Here is a 25,553-nt window from a genome sequence, read left to right as displayed (position 1 = left end):
GGTCCAACTGTAGTTTGGTGTAAAGATCGTGTGTTTACTATGGTGGAAAGGGTTATTTTGTGAGTGCTTGTCCTTCCTTATCACACTGTAAACAGCTGCGGGAAAACTTAGATGCGTGGGTTGAGGGGAGGTTGGCAACCCGGGTGTACATATTTCCTCAATGGGTAAGTCACAATTTTTTTTACCGGCCAAGATCCATCTGAGCAAAAATAAGGGGTTTAATTTGACCAACGCTAGGCTTATACAGGTCCATGGCTTCAAACCACATTAGCTGTCTAGACCAATACTCTAGACCATAATCGCCATTTGCTCTGCACCCTTGAGCCAGAGGTATTTTACTCAGGCTGTTCAAGTGTTACATCTACAAGTAGGGGCCATGCACTCAGAATTTATTGACTGTTATGTAATAGAGGGCTTGCCCTCTCCTGTGATTCTTGGACTACCTTGGCTTATGCTGCACAATCCTGTGGTAGACTGGCAGACTCAGGAGCTGGTAAATTGAAGTGAGTATTGTCAAGGATACTACTTGGGTACCCAACTAGCCAGGGTGGGTGCTAGTGATATGCCAGTATGCTCGTTACTCGAGTTTCTCTGAGCATACTCGGAGAACACCTGTCTGACTTCGGAGATGTGTTTTCAAAACAGGAGTGCCAATAACTTCCTCCCCATCGTCATTATGATTGTCCCATTAATTATGTACCTGGAGCCAAGTTGCCAAAGACAAGGTTATATAATATCTCTGGTGCAGAGAGGTAGGTTATGAAGGACTATATCACTATAAGTCCAGCAAAGGGCCATATGAGACCGTCTTCATTTCAAATTGCAGGGGGGTTTTCTTTGTCAAGAAAAAAGACAGTTATGTCCCTGACTAGATTTTTGCAAACTTAATCTGATCATGGACCATATCTACTCTATCTCATTCCGGACCTCTTTAACCAGATCATAGGAGAAAAAATGTTTTCTAAACTATATCTCAGGGGGGTGTATCATCTCATTCAAATTAAGAGGAGGACGAGTGGAAGACAGCCTTCAATACACCTAAGGGACACTATGAAAACCTTGTGATGCCATTTGGATTGACTAACGCTCCCACAATCTTTCAATACATTGTAAATTACATTTTTAGTCACCTAGCAAGTAGATTTGTTGTGATCTACCTTGATCACATACTGATTTATTTGCCTGATCCCGAGTCACATCAGGTACATGTCAGGCAGGTCTTACAGATACTCGAAGACAATAAATTATTTGTCAACCCAGAGAAATATATGTTCTTGGTTCAGGAGATCCCTTTTCTGGGTTATTTCTTATCATCCACCATTTGTCGCATGCATGCGGCGAAAGTCCGGGCAGTATTGGATTGGATTGTCCTGAAGACTTAAAGGCGTTACAAAGGTTTTTACGTTTCGTCAACTACTACCATAAGTTTATCAAAAACTTTTCGGTAGCGGCCAAACCTCTGATATGACCAAGAAAGGGATGGACTTTTCCAAATGTCCAGCCTGGCCAGGGAGACATTTGATAACTTAAAAAAATGTGTTCCATCTGCGCCGATTCAAATACAGCCTGACGGCACTCAGCCATTTATTGCAGAAGTTAACACGTCTGTAGTCTGGACTGTATTGTCGTAGGGTACATACTTTGGTAAATGACATCCGCTTGCATATTTTTCTAAAAAAATGTAGTCCACTGAGAAAAACTATGACACTGTTATTAGAGAACTCTTGGCAATTAAATTGGCTTGTGAAGAGTGGTGACATTTTCTGGAGAGGGTCAGTTCATCCTGTCATGGTATTCACAGATCATAAAAATCTTTTATATTTAGAATCTGCTAAGCATCTGACGGCTAGACAGGCAAGATGGTGGTACTTCGCCAGATTCAACTTTTTTCTGACATATAGGCAGGGGATTAATAACACTAAGGTGGATGTCTTATCTCATTGTTTTCCTTGGGGTATAGATAATTGTGAACCGGTTCCTATAGTACAGCAAGGGGTCGTTATTGCTTCTATATGTTCTGATATGGTAGAGGCTCAGGTTGACGCCCCTACTGTCTGTCCATTAATTAAACTGTATGTGCCTGTGAATCTACATCTTAAAGTTTTCAGTAAACATCATGATTCAGTCATGGCAGTAAAGCCGCAACAGATCTCCTCACGCAACAGCTTTGGTGGTCTGAGGTACACTAGGATGTTCAGGAATATATAACTGCCTGCAGTGTTTGTGCGTGTTGTAAGACCCCTCATACTCATTTGTCTGGGTCTCTCCAAATATTGGCGATTCCTAGTAGACCTTGGACTCATTCATCGGTAGATTTCATCACTGATCTACCCATATCTGCAGGTAATACATTTATTTTCGTGGTGATGGACAGATTCAGCTAGATTTCTCATTTCATTGCGCTACCCGCTTTACCAAACACCAAGACCTTGTGGCAAATTTTATCAAAGAAATCGTGAAATTACATGGGATTTCTACCAATATTGTTTCTGACCAGGGGTGTGCAATTTGTTTCCAAATTTTGGAAAGTATTTTGTGTTTGTTTGGTGATCTATTTGTCATTTTCTTCAGCTTTTCATCCATAGTCTAATGGACAAACTTGACGTGTTAACCAGAATCTTGAGACTTAGCTTAGGTGTTTTATGTCTGAGAAACAGGAGGATTGGGTTACTTACTTACTTCTAGCTGAATTCACAGTGAATAACCTTTGTCATGAGTCTACTGGTAACTTCCCGTTGTTTGGGGACTATGGGTTTCATTCTTAGTTCTGCTCTTTTAAGAGAAATCGTTCTTCAGGAATACTTGAAGAGGAACGGTTTTCATCATTCACTAATCACAACATCTGTGTGGCCCAAGGTTCTAAATAATTTGAAGGGGATGGGGTCCAAATATGAGTGTGTGGCTGATTGGAGACTTTTGGTGGGTCCGGACCTGTGTATTGATGCTTTGATGTGGTTATTCTTAGGGAACATTAAATTGAAGGTTTCTTCTTGGAAACTGGGGCTCTGGTAAGATTGTAGCCATCATCAATTCTATAGCATTCCGCATTGCTTTGCCACCCACTTTTAGGATTCATAATGCATTTCACCAGTCTGTATTCAAAAAATGTGCTGCATCCTCTGAACCATCATCACCACCTGCATCCACTGTCATTGTTGATGGGAATTGGGAATTTGATGGGAATTTGGAATGTCAGACAGCTAAGATCGCTTGTTCTTACTTGGTTCGTTGGTCTTTTCAGCATCTGGTACACTGGAAGGGTTACGGTCCTGACAAGAGAATGTGGGTATCAGCATCTGATGTCCATGCGGTCAGGTTGATCAGGTATTTTCACGCTGTGCACCCTGATAGACCCAGCCCTGACGTTCTGGAAGTCCTTCTTAGAAGGGGGGTACTGTCACAGGTTTCCTATGACAGATAGGAACCAGAAGATTATGGTGTTGGATTTCACTTACTCCTGCACTGACTAGAAGTTCTTCAAAATCATCTTAAACAGGACAGGTTTCTGCTAGTAGTGTAGGGGTTAATCTGGTCAGTTGAGAGCTCCTGGAGCTTTCCTGCTTTGGTGGTCTCAGTTGTTCAGTATTGGCAACTCCCATCTGCTATATATACAGTGGGGCAAAAAAGTATTTAGTCAGTCAGCAATAGTGCAAGTTCCACCACTTAAAAAGATGAGAGGCGTCTGTAATTTACATCATAGGTAGACCTCAACTATGGGAGACAAACTGAGAAAAAAAAATCCGGAAAATCACATTGTCTGTTTTTTTAACATTTTATTTGCATATTATGGTGGAAAATAAGTATTTGGTCAGAAACAAACAATCAAGATTTCTGGCTCTCACAGACCTGTAACTTCTTCTTTAAGAGTCTCCTCTTTCCTCCACTCATTACCTGTAGTAATGGCACCTGTTAAAACTTGTTATCAGTATAAAAAGACACCTGTGCACACCCTCAAACAGTCTGACTCCAAACTCCACTATGGTGAAGACCAAAGAGCTATCAAAGGACACCAGAAACAAAATTGTAGCCCTGCACCAGGCTGGGAAGACTGAATCTGCAATAGCCAACCAGCTTGGAGTGAAGAAATCAACAGTGGGAGCAATAATTAGAAAATAGAAGACATACAAGACCACTAATAATCTCCCTCGATCTGGGGCTCCACGCAAAATCCCACCCTGTGGGGTCAGAATGATCACAGGAACGGTGAGCAAAAATCCCAGAACCACGCGGGGGGACCTAGTGAATGAACTGCAGAGAGCTGGGACCAATGTAACAAGGCCTACCATAAGTAACACACTACACCATGGACTCAGATCCTGCAGTGCCAGACGTGTCCCACTGCTTAAGCCAGTACATGTCCGGGCCCGTCTGAAGTTTGCTAGAGAGCATTTGGATGATCCAGAGGAGTTTTGGGAGAATGTCCTATGGTCTGATGAAACCAAACTGGAACTGTTTGGTAGAAACACAACTTGTCATGTATGGAGGATAAAGAATACTGAGTTGCATCCATCAAACACCATACCTACTGTAAAGCATGGTGGTGGAAACATCATGCTTTGGGGCTGTTTCTCTGCAAAGGGGCCAGGACGACTGATCCGGGTACATGAAAGAATGAATGGGGCCATGTATCGTGAGATTTTGAGTGCAAACCTCCTTTCATCAGCAAGGGCATTGAAGATGAAACGTGGCTGGGTCTTTCCACATGACAATGATCCAAAGCACACCGCCAGGGCAACGAAGGAGTGGCTTCGTAAGAAGCATTTCAAGGTCCTGGAGTGGCCTAGCCAGTCTCCAGATCTCAACCCTATAGAAAACCTTTGGAGGGAGTTGAAAGTCCGTGTTGCCAAGCGAAAAGCCAAAAACATCACTGCTCTAGAGGAGATCTGCATGGAGGAATGGGCCAACATACCAACAACAGTGTGTGGCAACCTTGTGAAGACTTACAGAAAACGTTTGACCTCTGTCATTGCCAACAAAGGATATATTACAAAGTATTGAGATGAAATTTTGTTTCTGACCAAATACTTATTTTCCACCATAATATGCAAATAAAATGTTAAAAAAACAGACAATGTGATTTTCTGGATTTTTTTTTCTCAGTTTGTCTCCCATAGTTGAGGTCTACCTATGATGTAAATTACAGACGCCTCTCATCTTTTTAAGTGGTGGAACTTGCACTATTGCTGACTGACTAAATACTTTTTTGCCCCACTGTATATATATACATGCCTCTGGCAATCAGGGATTGCCAGTGTTAGTTTCATACTGCCTAGTTCTACAGTTGGAGGTGTTGGTTGTTTGAGGAGGCATTTGGAGTGTTGTTCAGGAGACTGTTGCTTTGTGATTTGTCCTTCCTTTTCTTCCTGGTGTGCCACACAGTTGTTTGTGAGTGCATATTTGTATGATTGGTATTTTCATTTATCCTTGTATGTCTTCCCTTGTTAGTCTGGTTTCTGAATTCTTATACACTACATCTTCCTACTTCCATGGGTGGGGGAGGGGACAGATATGGGACAGATAAGGGCTGATTTAGGAGCTTGGCAAGGAACATGGCCATGGCATCTTCACATCAGAAATAATCTGGGCAGCAGGATAGCTAGGTCACCCTTAGCTTTAGGGATGGGGAAGGAGCCCCTAGCCCCGGGATATCCTGCAACAGTGCTGTGACACCTGTTAGTTTTTCTTCAAGAAGCCCTCCTACTTTGCACTCATTACCTGTATTACCTGTATTACCTGCATCTGTTTGAACTTGTTACGTGTATAAAGGACATCAGTCCCCACACGCAATCAATCACACTCCACCATGGCCAAGACCAAAGAGCTTTAGAAGGATATCAGGATCAAAATTGTACACCTGCACTAGACTGGGATGAGCTGCAGGACAATATGCAAGCAGCTTGGTGAGAAGGCATCAACTGTTGGCACAATTATTTGAAAACGAAATAAACACAAGATGACTGTTAATCTTCCTCGGTCTGGGGCTACATGCACGATCTCCCCTTGGGAGGTAAGGATGATTCTGAGAAAGGTCAGTAATCAGCCCAGAACTACATGGGAGGACCTTGTCAAGTAACCTGAAGAGAGCTGGGACCACAGTCTCAAACATTGCCATTAGTAATACACTACACTGTCATGGATTAAAATCCTGCAGGGCACACGAGGTCCCACTGCTTACGCAAGCACATGTTCAGACCCACTTGAAGTTCACCAATGACCATCTGGATGATCTAGAGTAGACATGGGAGGTCATGTGGTTACATGAGACCAAAATTTATATTTTGGTATCAACTCCTCTTGTCGTGTTTGGAGGAAGAAGAAGGTTGAGTACAACCTCAAGTACATAGTCCCAACCATGAAGCATGGTGTGCGAAAACATCATATTTTGGGGGTGCTTTTCTGCAAAGGGGATGGTAAGACTGCACCGTATTGAAGGGAGAATGGATGGGGTCATGTATCGCAAGATTTTGGCCAACAATCTCCTTCCCTCAGTGAGAGCATTGAAGATGTGTTGTGGCTGGATCTTCCAGCATGACAATGACCCTAAACACACAGTCAGGGCAACTAAGGAGTGGCTTCATAAGAAATAGTTCAAGGTCGTGGAGTGGACTATCTAGTCTCTAGACCTGAACCCAATAGAAAATCTTTGGAGGGAGGTGTTGCCCAGCGACAGCTCCCAAAACCTGAAAGATCCGGAGAAGATCTGTATAGAGGAATGGGCAAAAATCCCTGCTGCAGTGTGTGCAAACTTAAGGTACCGTCACACATAATGATATCGTTAACGATATCGTTGCTTTTTGTGATGTAGCAACGATATCGTTAAGGAAATCGTTATGTGTGACAGCGACCAACGATCAGGCCCCTGCTGGGAGATCGTTGGTCGCTGAGGAAAGTCCAGAACTTTATTTCATCGCTGGACTTCCCGCTGACACCGCTGGATCGGCGTGTGTGACACCGATCCAGCAATGTCTTCACTGGTAACCAGGGTAAACATCGGGCCGCGCTTAGTAACCCGATGTTTACCCTGGACACCAGCGTAAACGTTAAAAAAACAAACACTACATACTTACCTTCCGCTGTCTGTCCCCGGCGCTGTGCTTCTCTGCACTCCTCCTGCATCCTGTGTCAGCGCCAGCCAGCCGGAAAGCACAGCGGTGACGTCACCGCTCTGCTTTCCGGCTGACCGGCGCAGACAGTGCAGAGGAAAGCAGAGCGCCGGAGGACAGACAGCTGAAGGTAAGTATGTAGTGTTTGTTTTTTTAACGTTTACGCTGGTAACCAGGGTAAACATCGGGTTACTAAGCGCGGCCCTGCACTTAGTAACCCGATGTTTACCCTGGTTACCGGGGACCTCGGGATCGTTGGTCGCTGGAGAGCTGTCTGTGTGACAGCTCTCCAGCGACCAAACAGCGACGCTGCAGCGATCGACATCGTTGTCGGTATCGCTGCAGCGTCGCTTAGTGTGATGGTACCCTTAGTTAAAGGGAACCTGTCACCCCCCAGGTGTTTGTAACTAAAAGAGCCACCTTGTGCTGCAAAATCAGAAGTGTATCAAATCCCAATGCTTTACAGACATTATCATCACTGTCCTCATTGAGACTGACAATCTAAATTCCCTATCAGTATATCTTTGGCGTGTGGGAGGAAACAGTAGAACCCGGAGCAAACCCACACAAATAAATGGAGAACATACAAACTCCTTGTAAATGATGTCCTTGGTGGGATTTGAACCCAACTGCAAAGCAACTATGCTAACCAATGAGCCACTTTTCTGCCTGGTTTAAAAGTAAACAGTCAGTTATAATTATTAAGTGGTGTCTGTCATCCCCCAAAATGCAAATTATACTACCAAAAGGTGATCTGTCACCAGAATTTTTCTACCTAAAGCAGCATAATGAAGGGATAGAGACACTGATTTCCACAGATGTATCACTTATTGAGCTGCTTAGTGTAGTTGTTATAAAGTGACTGTTTTATCAGCAGATTTTCACTAGAGGACTACTTACATGCTGCCATACAGTACAACCACACCCCCACCACTTATTGGCAGCTTTCTGCCTATTCACAGTGTACACAGAGATCTTTCAATCACTTATATGGGTGGGGTTATACAGAGCTCAGCATTAAGATAACTGGTAGATCTGCAGCAGATAAAACAGCTTTTAATCAAAAATGCAGCAAACAACCCTGCAAATGATACATCACTGGTGTCTTTGCCCCTACATTATTTTGCTCTCAGATGGGGCAGCAAAACCTGGTGACAGATTCTCTGTCAACATTTATATAGAGGACTAAGCCCCTATAAAAATCCCCTATCTGTTTTCTTGATTGAGGAGATGCTAAAATCTAAAGTCAATCCCCATTTCTGCTCTTGTACACTGACACTGACAAGGAGCCCAGTGGCACACGCACAGTATCAGTGCAGTCGGTTACGTAATGTGTCTACAGGTGCGCTCTGATGCCTGGCTCCTGCTTGACGTCTACAGCTGCTGCTTTATACATCCAGAAGTGAAGCAAGTGAGAGGCTTCACAGAGGAGGTGATAGTGTTGAAGAGTTCAATACAGAGGCGTAGCTAGGGGTTCAACTCAGGGGGGGCGAGATATCTGAGTGGGCCCCTAACCCCTGACTACAACTACGGTGTGACACTGTAATTGCGTGTATAAGAACCTCAGCCGATGATCCCCCTGTAACTAAAAAAAACTCCACAAAGACCATCACTACCAGTCCTACGGAACATAGATCACTGCACAGTTACAGATGGTGACTTACCACTAACGTTCTTTCTGATGGAGTCGTCACTTTTCCCGTCTTTTCCAACTGACCCAGACTGACATGACAACTTCTTCCAGCAACGACTCGGCTACAGAGAATACAACAAAGACACATTTCACTTCTCATATTCCAGCCCCATCACCATCAACTGAGCCGCTGCTGCCGTATGTGTCCTTATTACTGCCCCTGATACCCCAATACTGAGCCACTGCTGCCGTATGTGTCCCTATTACTGCACCCAATACCCCAATACTGAGCCTCTGCTGCCGTATGTGTCCCTATTACTGCCCCTGATACCCCAATACTGAGCCACTGCTGCCGTATGTGTCCCTATTACTGCACCCGATACCCCAATACTGAGCCTCTGCTGCCGTATGTGTCCCTATTACTGCCCCTGATATCCCAATACTGAGCCACTGCTGCCGTATGTGTCCCTATTACTGCACCCGATACCCCAATACTGAGCCTCTGCTGCCGTATGTGTCCCTATTACTGCCCCTGATACCCCAATACTGAGCCACTGCTGCCGTATGTGTCCCTATTACTGCACCTGATACCCCAATACTGAGCCTCTGCTGCCGTATGTGTCCCTATTACTGCCCCTGATACCCCAATACTGAGCCACTGCTGCCGTATGTGTCCCTATTACTGCACCTGATACCTCAATACTGAGCCGCTGCTGCCGTATATGTCCCTATTACTGCACCTGATACCCCAATACTGAGCCGCTGCTGCCGTATGTGTCCCTATTACTGCACCTGATACCCCAATACTGAGCCGCTGCTGCCGTATGTGTCCCTATTACTGCACCTGATACCCCAATACTGAGCTGCTGCTGCCGTATGTGTCCCTATTACTGCACCTGATACCCCAATACTGAGCCGCTGCTGCCGTATGTGTCCCTATTACTGCACCTGATACCCCAATACTGAGCCGCTGCTGCCGTGTGTGTCCCTATTACTACACCTGATACCCCAATACTGAGCCACTGCTGCCGTATGTGTCCCTATTACTGCACCTGATACCCCAATACTGAGCCACTGCTGCCGTATGTGTCCCTATTACTGCACCTGATACCCCAAAACTGAGCCGCTGCTGCCGTATGTGTCCCTATTACTGCACCTGATACCCCAATACTCAGCCACTGCTGCCGTATGTGTCCCTATTACTGCACCTGATACCCCAATACTCAGCCGCTGCTGCCGTTTGTGTCCCTATTACTGCACCTGATACCCCAATACTGAGCCTCTGCCGTATGTGTCCCTATTACTGCACCTGATGCCCCAATACTGAGCCGCCGCTGCCGTATGTGTCCCTATTACTGCACCTGATGCCCCAATACTGAGCCTCTGCCGTATGTGTCCCTATTACTGCACCTGATGCCCCAATACTGAGCCACTGCTGCCATATGTGTCCCTATTACTGCACCTGATACCCCAATACTCAGCCACTGCTGCCGTATGTGTCCCTATTACTGCACCTGATACCCCAATACTGAGCCTCTGCCGTATGTGTCCCTATTACTGCACCTGATGCCCCAATACTGAGCCTCTGCTGCCGTATGTGTCCCTATTACTGCACCTGATACCCCAATACTGAGCCGCTGCTGCCGTATGTGTCCCTATTACTGCACCTGATACCCCAATACTGAGCGGCTGCTCCATATAGGTCCCTATTACTGCACCTGCTGTGTGGTACAAAAGCATTGTTCCTCATACTGCTTCACATAGTAATGCCACCATTGTGCTCTTACATAGTAAAATGTCTATGTGCCTTCACAGTAGCCCCAAACCCTTTACAGCCCCCACAGTGGTCCCAACATTGTATATACACCCCTACACTGTATGATGGCCCGACAGCAGCTTCCAAACTGTATAACGGCCCTTGCATTATCTCTCACACTGTATAATGACCCCCGCAGTAGCTCCCATGCTGTATAATGGAACTTGCAATAGCTCCCACTCTTTAGAATCTGGTCACTGTCTGTCCCTGTCTGTGGGCTGCTACTTTTACAGGCCTGATATACTTAACAAAGAGCTAAATAGAAGAAAATAGAAACAGCCAGTGGGTGCGTATAGAGGCCAGTGTATTGGTATAGCTTCCAGAATTTATCCAGGTAAGGCTACTTTCACACTTGCATCGGTACGGGGCCATCGCCATGCGTCAGCCCGATGTACCGCTGGACAGTGTGTTAAATGTAGCACAATGTGGGCAGCGGATGCAGTTTTACAACGCATCCGCTGCCCATTGCGATTAGCGGGAAGGAGGGGGCAGAGTTTCGGCTATGCATGCGTGGTCGAAAATGGCGGTCACGACGCACAAAAAAAGTTACATTGAACTTTTTTTTGTGCGTCACGTCCGCCAAAAACACTACGCATTCGTTGCACGACGGATGCGATGTGTGGCCATACATCGCAATGCGTTGCTAATGCAAGTCAATAGAGAAAAAACGCATCCTGCGGGCAACTTTGCAGGATGTTTTTTCTCCAAAACGACGCATTGCGATGTACGCCTAATAACGCAAGTGTGAAAGTAGCCTAACCCTAAAAAAATACTGTTGTCTGGACAAGATCCCAAAGAGGGAAAAGGAAAGGAGCCAACCAGAAGAAAGAGGGGGAGGTAGAATATTACTTCTAAAGAAGAAAGTACACCCCCTGGCTCGTCTACTCCCCTCTTTTTCCCTTCTCCCCCTTTGGGGTCTTGTTGTCTAGACTGAGTATATCTTCAGGGGCCCGCACCCATATGTGATTTTCTATACACACTTATTTATGGTGCTTTTTTCTTCTGTCTGGCTATTTATCACACTGTATAAACTCACTGAAACTTTTATTTTAATAAAAGGTTTTATAATGGGGGTTTTGTGTTAACAACCTTGGATTTACTGATATGAGATCATACAGACACTGGACTGATAGATCCTGACCCCGGCTATAGGACTGCATTATATATCTATATCTATATATACACATATATATCTATCTCCTATAGCCGGGGTCAGGATCTATCAGTCCAGTGTCTGTATGATCTCATATCAGTAAATCCAAGGTATATATACTGACAAGACTGGTCAGTGATGTGCACTGATAGACGTGACCCCGACTGCAGGACCCCACAGATGAGGATATGTTTCTTTCCTATATATAAAAAGGAGACGTGTATCCTCATCTGTGGGGTCCTGCAGCCGGGGTCACGTCTATCAGTGCACATCACTGCCCAGTCTTGTCTGAGGAACCATTAGATTCAGCTGCTCTCCAGTGTCTCAGAGAGTGCAGATACAGTATGTGGCTGGGTCTTCTGGAGAGAAGCAGCGTCCTGTCACCTCCTCCCTGCACAGTGCAGACACCTCCGGCCACTACGGACAGCAGTGTGAGCTGTTACTTCCAGCACTGTGTCCCCTGTCCTGCTCCTCTCTGGAGGGAAGCCCCAGCGCCATGGTCCTGACTTCTCTGCCACAGACACGTTCACTTCACTGAGCGACGCGTGCAATGTGGGGGTGTCTGCTGGACACAGGTACAGTGTCAGCACTGGGGGAGGGGGCGGAGCTTCACTGCCTGTCTCCAGCCCCTGCCCGAGGTAGAGCAGGGAGATCATCTATCACCAAGCTAATTAAGTGTAGCTCCAGGTGGGCCCCTGTGAGCTGTGGGCCCGGGGCGGCCGCTCCCCCTGCCAGCCTGGTAGCTACGCTACTGGTTCAATACGAATAAAACTGGGAAGAATAAGGATATGTTTCCATGTGTCGTATTTGCTGTGGATTGGACGCTGCGTACAGCCGCACCGTCCAATCCACAGCATCCAGATGTCACAGCATAGTGGATGGGATTTTATTAAATCCCATATCCACTATGCGTATGTAAGGAGATAGATGGGACCACGGGTACCTGCATGCCAGGTCCAGAACTGAAAGGGCTGCAGCCTCTGCATCGTTCTGGAGCTGCTGTGTTTGACGTCTCTACAGCGACCTAAACAGCGGCGCTCCAGCGATCTAGTTTAGGTCGGCTCGTTGTCTATATCGCTGCAGCGTCGCTGAGTGTGACGGTACCTTTACAGTTCCTGTCCACAGTACCTGGAGGAAGCTATTGCCACTAACTCACTGTTCATTTAGAGATACGCCTGAGAGATAGAGACACATTTAAATGTGTTTCAGTGGCATCTTCCCCATTAGGTGAAACTGGTGAACATATGCAAATTGTTGCTTGCAGAGATCCCATAGGGGGTACAGAACATGTAGTTTGTTTTTGTGCATATTGTGGTCATTCTGGTCATGTAATTGTTCAATGTTTCAAAAATAATAATGAATTTCTAAAGAGAAAACAGGAGGGGGCTCTAAAGTGTAAAGATAATGTTCCAAGAGTTTGAGATTGTCTCTTGTACAAGCATCTGTTTTTTTTTTCTTACAGGTATCCCTGGAAACTAATTCAAATCAAAAAAATCCAGAGTATATTGAGCCAGTAAAACAAATATTTTACTTATATACTGTGAAAACAGAGCATTAGTCAAAAATCACTTTGATGAACAAACATTAAAGCACAGGCTGCTATCCTAGGCAGAGACCTTTAACCCCTTTACCCCCGAAGGTGGTTTGCTCTTTAGTGACCAGGCCAATTTTTTAATTAAATTAAACTGCTGTCAGTTTATGAGGAAATAACTAGAGATGAGCGAATATGTTTGGCTCCCTGCTTAGGGTAAGTTCCCACGGTCAGTAAACGCTGTGGGTTGGACACTGCGTACATCTGCTTATGCAGCTTATTTGATAAGTGGTATAGGTTTGTCCTGATGAAGAGGTCCTGCGTGACCTCAAAACGCATTGACTTATAAACCTGTTCCAATAAATGATTTTATTTTAAGGATTTGATCTCAGCAGCACATAAGTGATACCTCCCGTTGTTTTCCTCATACCAGTGGTCGTTCTCTTTATGGATATCTGTGTAGCAGCTGTTACATGCCGTTCATGTGTTGCCAATAAGAAACTCAGCAAGGTGAGCGTATTTTACTTTTTTCCCAACACTGTATTGTCATTGGATAAAACTCTACTGCACTATAAGTGTATGTTTCCATGGTCTGGAATGGCAGCGCTGTGGACGCAGTGGACACCCGCACTGTCCAAAGTGCTGAGTGCTGACTGCTTTTGTACGCACGGTGATTCACTGCATCCTATACATAGAACGGTGCTATTTATCTTGCGGAGACTGTGCGTCTCTGCAAGATAAATAGACATGCTGCAGTCTATAAAGACGCGCCGCATGTGCGTATATGCAGGTTTGCCACATGCGTCTTTGTGCCTGTAAGCAGGTTGCAGGATGCAGTGACCAATAGGAGGCAGATTAAAGGTTAACAGATTTTAATAGACAGGGACTTACTCCACGCAGGTAGATAGGGAAAACATGAGGTAAAATGTAGGCAGAATAGGGAAAACATATGGTAAAATATAGGCTGAATAAGGAAAACGTGAGGTAAAATGCAGGTAGAATAGGGAAAACATGAGGTAAAATGCAGGTAAAACAAAGAAAGCCGTTCTCAATAAAGTCACTTATCCACCAGGTGTCTTCCTGAGTAGATAATGGCGCCAACAGCCGTCAACGCAACGTGGATCTGGTGTGGTCCTGGGAAGATGGTGTCCTAGATCCTGGCGGCAAGCTCAATAGCACCTGCAACGGCTGGCGCAGTGTCTTTACCAATGGGGTTCAGCAAACAACAATACCCCCTCTTCCGGTGACAGTGGTTGGTCCAGTACCTTCCACTGCCCCTAGTCCATATACTGTAGTGGCTACTTAACGGTGAGGGCCACAGTCCAGTACGAGCCCAGCACGGCTCTCCTAACATACACTGGCAGTCAGGTCACAAGTCTCTGGGCCGACATTCACTACTACAGTCGATATGTAAATAACGGTCACGCTCCCGGTCTCCTTCAGGCGTCAAGCGTACGGTACTCATCATCCTGAAATGTCTGGCACCTGGCCTTATAACGGTCATCGGGCACACACCTCCCGTCTCTCTCTCGTTGGTCCCTGCTGTTGACAGGGGAGACAGTAGTCGCTGGTCTGTGTGGCTCTGATGTTCCCAGGACAGAGCACTCCTCTCTCTGACTGCTGCAGCACCCGGCTTTGCTCTGCTCTGCGGGCACGGCTCTGCTCCGCACGGCTCTGCTCTGCAGGCGATGGGGGCTCTTTCTTTACAGCCCGTTGCCACGCTAATACTCTCTGATGAGGGAGCACTGGTCTGAGCCGGCACCTGACTGACTTTCTTCGCATGCTTTTTCTCTTTTTCCTTACGCTGCTGCATGTGCTCTTTCAGCTCTCCCCGCTCCCTCCTGTCAGCAGGAAGCTCCGTCTCTCTCCTCCTTCTCTCCGGCAGCAGGGGAAGATCCACCTGTCTAAAGCTTTCCACCGGAAACAGGAGCGATCCTTTGACGTAACGGCGACTCACTTATCGTTGTAGCTAGTTGTTAGCTCCATGTAAAACATTGCTGGCATCGTTGCTTTTGCTGTCAAACACGACGATACACGCCGACCTGATGACCAAATAAAGTTCTGGACTTCTAGCTCCGACCAGAGATATCACAGAGGGATCCAGATCGCTGCGGCATGTCAAACACAAAGAGATCGCTATCCAGGACGCTGCAACGTCACGGATCGTTGTTGTTCTCGTTGTAAAGTTGCTGACTGTGAAGGTACCTTAAGTCTTCATGACTTTAATCTGTTCCGAAGTCCCTGGCAGAAGGGGCTCCTAAGAAGTGACTCAGAGATGTAGTCCTCAGCTCTACGACCTCTATGAACCAATGGATCTTGGTTTCAGCCACTGCAACTTTGTCAGGGTCGACATAAGTGAGGCCAAGAGCCAAGAAAAATGCCTCAACAGAGGACAAAGTCAGGGAATCCTCTGGCAAATAAAATGCCCAAGCCTTTTGATCTCAACAAAATAAAGAAAAAACAATGCTTCTTGCTGACTCAAGGACCCAGAGGATATTGGACATAGAAGAAAATATAACTTTCACAAGGCAAAAGATATAGATAACCTACTTTTTTCCCTATCAAAGCAATCCAGCATTTTTACCTTGGGATTCACTACAACGGTCTGATGGCCAGAGTCATTTATAAAAGCAGAAGGTAGATGTTGCTGTAGATACTTGATGTCCGCAACCTCCAAGGACAAAGCCTGTAATTATGTGGCTAAGGCGCTAACTGACTCATTGTGGATGCCCCAGCATACACTATGTGGGCTGGCTATAATGTTTTGATCATGCTCAAACACTAACAGAGGAGGGAAAAAGACTACCAAATAAAGAAGCTACACGTGTACCCAGCTGGTCCTAGAATAGAAAAGGCCCTAGCCACACAAATAAATAGAGTTCCTCAGAACTGGCTCCCTAAAAGGCCGTCAAGGGTTTTTTCCTACTAACTGAGGAACCAAAGTGGGGATTGCAACATGAATTCAACAAAGGTAGAGGAAAGCATGCAGAGAGACCAAGAACCCAGAGTGAGAAACTAAAATATGTTCACAAAAGATTGACAGGGATAAAGGAGAACAAAAAAACAAATAGAATAAGTGAAACCTCCCAGACTCCCAAATGTGGAGAAGAAGGGAAAGGTGCTGTGAAAGAAAGCTCACAGATTTGCAGCAGGAAAAACAACTAGAGCAACCAGGCAAGAGAAACCACTGGCTGAGGAGTTGGAACTTCAAAATCTACAGTATCTAAATGGAAGTATAGCCAGCAAGTGAGGTAAATGAAAGGTGAACATATCAAGTTCATCCAAAAATGTGATAGGACGGAACCAAAATGGAAAATGGAAAACCACCTGTAGAGAAGCCTGTAAAGAAAGAAAAATCAAGACAAAATAAACCATCAGCATTTAGGCTACGTTCACATTAGCGTCAAACGACGCTGCGTCGTCAACGCACGACAACGCATGCATCATGCGCCCCTATCTTTATCATTGGGGACGCATGCGTTGCGTTGTCGTGCGTTTTCGGTAAAACGCATGACGCATGCGTCGTTTCACCGCACCTGGGTGGCGTCGGAGACGCTACCATGTTGCATTTTTCTGGCATCCAAAAAACGCACACGTCACACTTGCGTCGCTCGTGCGTCGTCAATGCGTTCAATTTCCCATTGAAACCTATTGACAACGCACTTGCGTCGCGGGTGTGCGTCGTGCGTGCGTTGTGCGACGCATGCGTCGTTAGATAAAATGAAACAAAAAAGTGTCTAGACAGTGCAAACAGTGAGAAAAACATCCCCCATATATAAAGAAAATGTTGGATTGTTTGTCACTTCTGCTGCAGGCTACACAACAGACTAGACACACTACTACAATACTGTCTTTTCATCCGCTGTCCAGAGATGTAAGTATAGAATGATTCTGTGCATTTTCTACGTTTTTTAAAATTATTTTTGCAAGTTGTGTGTTATATTCTGCACTGTGGTTAAAGATATTGTGGTATTTTTAGTCTGGTTGTGATGTATGGCGTTGTATAGGATGGCGTTTCATTGTCTGCGGCCTTGATTATTGTTCTTTCCAGGATAGATTTTTCTTTTCCATTTTTTGGTTTGGTGGTGTTTTTTGTATTCAGTTGTGATGTTTTATTCTTGTGTTATATGATGGCGTTTAATAGTCTCCGGCCCTGTCGGTTTTATTTTTTAAAATATGGTAGTATAGAATGATTCTGCGCCCTGTTATTACATTTATTTATTTTTTATTGCAAGTTGTGTATTATGTTCAGCACTGTGGTTGTGTAAAGACATTGTTGTATGTTTCTGGTTGTGATGTATGGCGTTGTATGGCCTTTTATTGTCTCCGGCCCTGTCGGTTTTATTGTAAAGTATGGTGTGTTTTATTAATTTTTCTGCCCTTAATTTTTGGGGGTTGTTAATTTTTTCCTTTCAAAAATCTATAGTGTTTTTTGGGTTGCTCCATGCATACTGTACTTTTTAAAAAAAAAAAAACTCTTTTGGGATTACTACATAGGGTCTGTTGTAGATTAGTTTTCTTATCTTTAGGCTTTTGTACTCTGGCATTGGGTTGTCTCTGCCATTGTTTCTTTAATTTAATTTAATCAATGTGGCCGTGTTGTTTGCTCAGCGTTAGTTCAGTTGCAGTGCAATGTTCTTTGTGGTTTAAATGAATATTTTTTTTTTTTTTAATATATTGTTGGATTGTGCATAGGAGCATAGGATCAATGTTATTTTGTTCTTTATTTCAGAATTGCATTAGTCATGGCCAGCGGCAGCGATTCAAGCAACACCCCACCGCTGAGGAGTCCGGTGAGTACATGATCTACTATTGCTTACTATATTCGCTGTCATTTGTAGATGGGTCACTCAACTTTTTGGTAAACTATTTTGCAGGCTTCTTCAAGTGAGGAGGAGGACCAGGAGGAACAGAGGGAGCAGGAGCAGGGACCACGGGGCCAAGCTGTGGTTGCAGGACGGAGAGTAAGTTTTTCTTTAAAACCTATTCATTTTTTTTCTGTAATTTTTTTGTTTTTGCGGGTATGGGGGGTGGTGGGAGGGGGTGGTGGTGTTTGTGGTAGGTGGTGTTGGAGGAGGTAGGGAGAATTATTTTTTTCTTGCAAACATTAATATTTTCCATTTATTCTAGGTTTCACAACGGGCCCTGGATGAACCATTGGATATTGACATGATGGTGGCATCCATTGAAGCACGGGGCCCGTTGTGGGACAGCCGTGACCCCCGGCACACGGACCAGGGCATATTGCGGCATCTGTGGTTAGAGGTGGCACAATCGCTGTGGGATGGCTTCGACAGCGCTTCCCCCAAGGCGAAAGCTAGTTTCCGTAAGTATTTCCAAAATGCTGCTGTGACCCATCATGCCAGGATTACACAACCGTCTGTGATGTCTTCTATTGGGATTGCACACGGTTGCGTAATCGTTTTCAATATATTATCTAAAACCTTTTTTATTTTTTATCTTTATACACAGTTAAACAATTGAGGACCAGATGGCGCTCCATGAAGGACCGCTTCAGGAGGGGCCTGAAAAAGGAGGGACAGACCCGTAGTGGTGCTGCCGCTTCAAGGACCTCGGTGTACAAGTACAACCGTATACTGCAGTTCCTGCGACCGGTTCTTGAAAGCAGAGAGTAAGTATAGTACCTATGCACACACCTAGTTTTTACAACATGCATATTCACATACTACATTCCAGCCACGTAGCTTATTGCCCAGCCATTTATTTTGGCAAGTACAAAGTATAGAAATGAAGAAAAAAAGGCAAGTTCACCGAGGCGTGAAATGTAAAAAATACATACTTTTATCCTCTTCAATCATAAGCAGAGGATGAAACATCAGCACAATACAATAGACACTATCTACGCGTTTCAGGTGACAGGGAACATCAGACCTGAAACGCGTAGATAGTGTTTTTATTGTATTGTGCAGATGTTTCATCCTCTGCTTCTGATTGAAGTGAATAAAGTATTTTGTTTTTACTTTTCACGCCTCGTTGACCTCGAATTTTTTATTCATTTCTGGTCTTCTCACACTTGACACAGCGGCTCCCTTCTGGGATTACTACAATGGTGAGCTTGACTTACTAGCAATTTCCCTGAAATCTGAAGTATACAGAACACAGAAAGATAGTAGATTGGCCATGCCCAGCCAATATTTCATAGTGGAGTAGTATAGTGGCTATCCAGGTGTATCCCAGATTTTTTATACACAAAAAAGTAAAATATAATAGATACGGCATACATTCCACTGCAAAGCAGGTTATGTTCCCATGGTTGCTCAGCTCGCAGGACCTGTGATGACGTCTCGGTCACATGACCGTGACGTCATGGCAGTTCCAACGTAAGCATAATTGTCTGGCGTTACAAACCGCAACCATGGGTGACTATTTTGAATAAATAAATGATTTTTTTTTTAATATTGATGGTGCATATGCAGTGTCAATATTAAAAATAGGTTAATATTTATGGCGGCAATGGATACCTGGCGGTAAAGTTTATTAATGACGCATGTGAAATGTGATATTTAGTATACTAATGGTTTCCTTATGTTTTCACAGAACACACAGCAGCACCTGCGAGACTGTCCGACACTCTGGAGCGGTCCTTTGTGAAGCGCCATCTGAACTGTCGCAGCCATCCCACAGCGAGAGCAGGTCTGCACCACCACAATCTGGCGAACCGGCAGCCGGTCCATCAGATGTTTCCCTGGCCGAGGCCTCTGTCGCTCCTTCCTTTGGGTCTTCCCGACAGCGTCAGCGGGCCTCGGACAGGGCGGTCATGCCCGAATTTTTACATTTGAGCACCGTATTTCAGAATGGTTTCAAGGCGCTGTGCGATAAAATGTCCAATATCGAACGGCGTCTTGAAAACATCGAAACGGATCTCTCGAGGCCGGCCAAACATTTTTTTAATGCCATTCACAACGGCATGGTTGAACATCTTACGCCGGAACTCCAGATTTCGGTCATGCAGGGCTGCAACAATGTATATGTCACTGCTCTGCAGCAGGCTCGGGTCATGCAGTCGGCGACAAATGTGCCCGCAGTACCATCACTGGCTGCCATGACTCCGACTCCTGCTGCAGAGCACCACCACAGAGCTCCGCGTGCCGAGGGCCACCGCCACCGCCACCACAGAACAGAGCCCCAAAGTTCAGAGCATGACAGGCCTTCAAGGGCACACAGACGGGAGGCCGACCCACACCCAGAGGGAGAGAGGAGGAAGAAAAAGAAGAAGACGACGACGACGACAAGCACTACGACCTTGGCTATGGCTGCTCCCCAAACTACCACCAGAACACAGCCTGGGTCGACCCGGAGCACACCAAGTACCCAGGCTGGGTCTACACAGAGTACACCCAGTACCCAGCCTGGGTCTACAAGGAGTACACCATCTACACAGCCTGGGTCGACCCGTAGCCGGAGTAGCCAGCCAAGGACACTGGTCGTCCCTCCTCCTCCCTCACCTCCTGCTTTGGCAGTCTCGCCACCATCAACTGCCTGGATTGATGTCGGCATCCCGTCTAGTGTGATAGAGTATGCAGCTTCCTCCCCCTCATCCTCCTCCTCGTTCTCCTCAACACCCCCAAAAAGTGGGGGATATCAATCCCCTTTAATAGCGGATGTAGATACCCCCTAATTACATTTTCCCATTTTTTATTTTGTGTCCCTAAATAAAAATGTTATTTTTTTAAAAAAAAAATGTGTTTTTATTGTCTCAAATAAAGTTTGCACCAAATCACACCTTGCGCCGTATACACAAATCTTGTCTTTGTAACACCTGATGTGCAATGTCTGACAATATGTTATCAATTTTTTTTTTCATTGTTTTATAGGGCTGTCGCTCAGTGTACTATCAGATGTTACAAACACAAACAGCATTGCTCAATATGTCAAGTTTAAAATGTACCATCACACAACGATTTCAGTATAGATAAAGTTGGTTTTTGTGTGTAACCAACGTTATCTTTTCTGAAATCGTAAAACGATTGAGCACCTGCTGTGAGATTTTTGGTGTCAGCGAATGATTTGGAATTTTTTGGGGTAACTGATCACACGCTGTCATTGTTGGATCGGCGAGTTACACACCGATCCAGCAATGTCTTTGTTTTAAACAAGGGAATATTGGGTTAGTAGCGCAGTGTTTTAAACACTCAAATAAAAAGTGAACAATACCCCACAAATATAAAAAGGTGTCAACCACGTCCCTCGCCGTCATCTTTCCGCACTGACACTGTGATTCCCGCCCGTAAAGCTGAGCACACCGTTGACTTAATAATAAATGCTGTGCTGTGCTTTAGGGCTGGCACAGTACGGGAAGCTGACAGCGATGGACGTGTCACACACCGGAATATAATGTTTTTTTGTATTTTTTAACATTACATTTACAATGGTAAACATCGTGAGTGCGGCCATGCGCTTCATAACATTACCCAGATTACACGGGACTTGCTCTTTTTTGGTCGCTGGAGAGCTGTCTGTGTGACAGCTCTCCAGCAACCAGCGACAACTAAACAACGATCTTGGTCCAGTCGTATCACTGGTCGGTATCGTTGGATAATAGTTTTATTAATGTACCTTAAGAATATTGGTCAGGTGAGGTGGAAGCAATGTTCACAGTGTCGCCACTATTTGACTCTGGACGTATTCTAGCATCCTGAGTACAATAGTGTTAACTCTGTAGAGTTTTGCAAACATGATCGTCTCCCTCCTTGTCAAGCCAGGTTCCATATGAAAATAGTCTGCAGGATTAAAAATGGTTGACAAGGGGGGGCGTGTCTAACAGCCGGAGAAGAAGGACGCATGGTGGAGAGCTCCTCCAGCAAAAAGGAGGAAAAAGGTCTTCCCCCAGACTCCACTCAAACATGGACCACCAATTTTTCTGGGCAATCATATATGGACTAAGGGAGACCCCCAGCGGGTGACCCCCCTTCCACGAGGAGACGCCGCATCGGACCCACGGACCTGGAGCGGCCTTACAGTTCACCACTCCGGGCACAGACTGACACAGCAGGCGGTGCAGGGCGAGGTGAGCGGCGGCGATAGGAAGCCCGCGGACCCCCGCTGAGCTGAGGGGGCAGTGAAGGAGGGACCCTCCCGCCCTTGGATTCTCCGCGGCGCCTGCTGAAAGAACATCGCAGGCGTGCCCAGTTAGAACCCCTGCGGGTGAATCCCAGAGGAGCGCGCGGACCGCGCTCCACCGGCTCCATCAGGCTCTGCAGAAGGCACAGGGAGGCTCGGCGGACAGAGCGCGGTGAGCATCTGCGGGGAGAACGCCGCGGTCGTGCTTGGTCGGAGCCCCTGCGGGTGAGTCCCTGAGGAGTGCGCGGACTGCGCTCCACTGATCCCCTCAGGCTCTGCGGACAGCACGAGGAGGCTCAGCAGGCGCGGTGTGCACTCACAGAGAGAGCGCCGCGAGCACCCTGGAACTCCTGCTGGGGAAACCCTGAAGTGTGCACCCCACTAAAGAGGAAGACAAGGAAGGTAGGACTGCTATAGGTGGGATAGGAGAATCCCCCCAGGGCGCCCACCATTGTACCGCCAGTGTTGATTGATTTCCCGCCACTGATAGGGTGGACGCCATTTTGGGGACGGGACTCCTCATAAAGAAGCACCATTATCAGGAAAAGGAACTGCAGCACACCGTGTAACAGGCCTATAACTTACTAGCCCAGACCTCTGGTGACACCTAGTGCTGAAATTGTGTATAACAACTAGAGGTTCCTTTTCCTGGTCCAGGACATTGTATATGCCCCACTAACCTCAAGATCATAACTAATGCACCTCGGAGGGGGCTTGCTGATGGGGGGCTTTGTCTGATGTGGCGACCGCTGTGCCCCCATGCTCCCCTGAACACTACCACGGGCAATTAATAGCAGCAGATATATATGGGTAAAAATAAGAAGACTTCTGGGCAACCCACAGGCTTACATAAGGAACCTCCTATAGAGGACATGGATCGATTCTTAAACCAACCACTTCAAACAAGGAACACCAGATCAGCAATGTCGCAAACACCGCACAAAAATAGTTCCTCCTCAAAAGAGCCACAGACCTCACACATCTCTCCTAAAAAAACAACAGACAATAGCGGGGGAGATGTAGACATATCGGAGGACATGAATATAGCTGAACTGAGTAAATACATTAAAGCTCTTCCAACTAAAACGGACCTGGAAAGTTTTGCGTGTAGGCTTGAGAACTCTTACAAAAAGGAGATACATAACTTACAGACAGAATTCACATCGCGTATAGAAGATGTGGAAAAGACACAAGAGGATATTTCACAGGAACTTCAGGCGCACAGGGAAATTTTAATGGACCACACCATGAAACTGGAGGAAATGTCATCTGGCCTTGAGGATCTAGAGAATCGCAACAGGCGTAACAATATCCGTATACGTGGCTTACCAGAATCTGTCAGTCCTCGGGACCTAGACCACACAGTTCAGAGAATATTTCTGGACATTCTCGGCGACCACGAGGACAACACCATCGAGTTCGACAGGATTCATAGATCCCTTGGTCCTAAACCCACGTCTGAGGCGCGCCCTAGAGACGTCATCTGCAGGGTGCATTATTTCAGAATTAAGGAGGCCATCATGATGGCCTCTAGGAAAAAGGGATCCCTCCAGTTTGAAGGCCATCCAATCCTACTCCTATCAGACCTATCCAGGCGCACCCTATTTCTGCGCAAAGCTCTGAAGCCCTTGCTGGAAGTTCTCAAGGAAAGAGATATCCCCTACAGGTGGGGGTTCCCATTCCAACTAACAGCATTCAAAGGCGGCAAAAGTGCATACTTTCGCCGGATTGGGGACCTGGCTAACTTCTTAGGAACATTTGAACTCCCATTAATAGATCTTCCAGATTGGCCTCTGGCCCCGACACTTCCAGATGCTCCTCCGAGGTGGCTCAAGGTTCCCCGTTCCAAGAATCGTCATACCAACGAAGGCTCCTCAGATCCCCCATGAAGTTCTCCTCTCTTCATTTGTTTCATTTTCTTCTTAGTTTTAATTAGTTTCTGCCCATTGTTGCAATATGCCCAGATACTCTGCTGCAGCTGAGTGGTCCCATGATCACTTATTGTTTACATGTTTGCAAATCCTCATTTATGGGACCTACCAAGTTCGGGGGGGTTGGGGGGTTCGGTATCTCCCTTGGCTTCCCTTATCCACCTAAGGTGCACGGGCGAAGGGAGGGGAGGAGACTTCTCCTTCTCCATTCTTTTGCCCTAACTACACAGATGCATAGTCTAACCTGGTGCGTCAACCCTAACGCACCTTCTTTCATGTTTTCCATGTTCTATTATCTCTTCTCTACCCTGTCTTTTTCCCTTCCCTCCTATTGTTCCTTCCCTACTACCCTTGGCTGTCGCCGGTTCTGGCGGACGGGGCTCATAGTGTTGCGGGTTGGCGTAGGGATATTTGACAATGGATGATTTTAAATTTTGCTCCTTCAACGTTAAGGGGCTAAATATACCAGAAAAAAGACGTCGGGTCCTATTTGAGAGTCACAAACAGAGGGTCTCTGTGCTACTGCTCCAAGAGACACATTTCAAAACTGGTGTGGTACCACACTGTACCACGAAAAATTATCCCAAATGGTATCATAGTCCAAATCCATTTTCAAAGTCAAAAGGTGTCTCAATAGCCTTCCACAAATCCTTTGTACCTGAGATCTTAGACTCACAAATTGACAAACACGGCAGATATATCTTCCTACTCATCACATGGGCAGCACATAAACTTGTAATTGCTAACGTATATTTTCCAAACCAAGGGCAACAGAAGTTTGGAGCCGATTGCAAAAGACGTCTCGAGGAGTTTGCTGGTTCCTCTCCTGTGATACTTGGGGGCGACTTTAATATTCCTATGAACCCTGCGGCGGATGTCTCTTCGGGTAAGTCCTCATATCCTGCATCTTCTATTAAAAAAATAAGATCCCAGCTGCACAGCATGAGACTGGTAGATATCTGGAGGGTTCTTAATCCAACAACTAAGGACTATAGCTTCTTCTCAAAAATACATAACACTTATAGTAGAATAGACTATTTCTTCGTTTCACATAAGTTGCTTGACATGCAGGTAAAGGCGGATGTGGGGTCGATACTGTGGTCAGATCACGCTCCTATTTACCTAACAATCTCACTTCATTCTGCCTCGAGAGCAGGTTTCTCCTGGCGTCTGAATGAAAATCTGTTTCAGGATCCAATATGTAAATCCAAGATTGATCAAACAATCACAGATTTCCTGACTGACCACGAGGAAGACACCACGTCCCCCACTGTAAAATGGGAGGCTTTGAAAAGTGTAGTAAGA

At 45.8% G+C, this 25,553-nt stretch overlaps 1 long non-coding RNA gene across 1 annotated transcript; it reads left to right on the top strand.

Moving 5' to 3' along the window:
- The first annotated feature begins 17,939 nt into the window (after positions 1-17,939).
- Positions 17,940-18,391, top strand: LOC138658316 (uncharacterized). The gene is made up of 3 exons (XR_011317445.1): positions 17,940-18,029; positions 18,114-18,200; positions 18,367-18,391. It is a non-coding gene; the product is annotated as an uncharacterized lncRNA (long non-coding RNA).
- Positions 18,392-25,553: the final 7,162 nt, after the last annotated feature.

This window comes from Ranitomeya imitator, chromosome 1 (assembly GCF_032444005.1).
Source record: "Ranitomeya imitator isolate aRanImi1 chromosome 1, aRanImi1.pri, whole genome shotgun sequence".
NCBI classification, from domain to species: domain Eukaryota; kingdom Metazoa; phylum Chordata; class Amphibia; order Anura; family Dendrobatidae; genus Ranitomeya; species Ranitomeya imitator.
The sequence above is the reverse complement of the archived record's forward strand: the minus strand, read 5'-3'. Positions and strand labels throughout refer to the sequence as shown.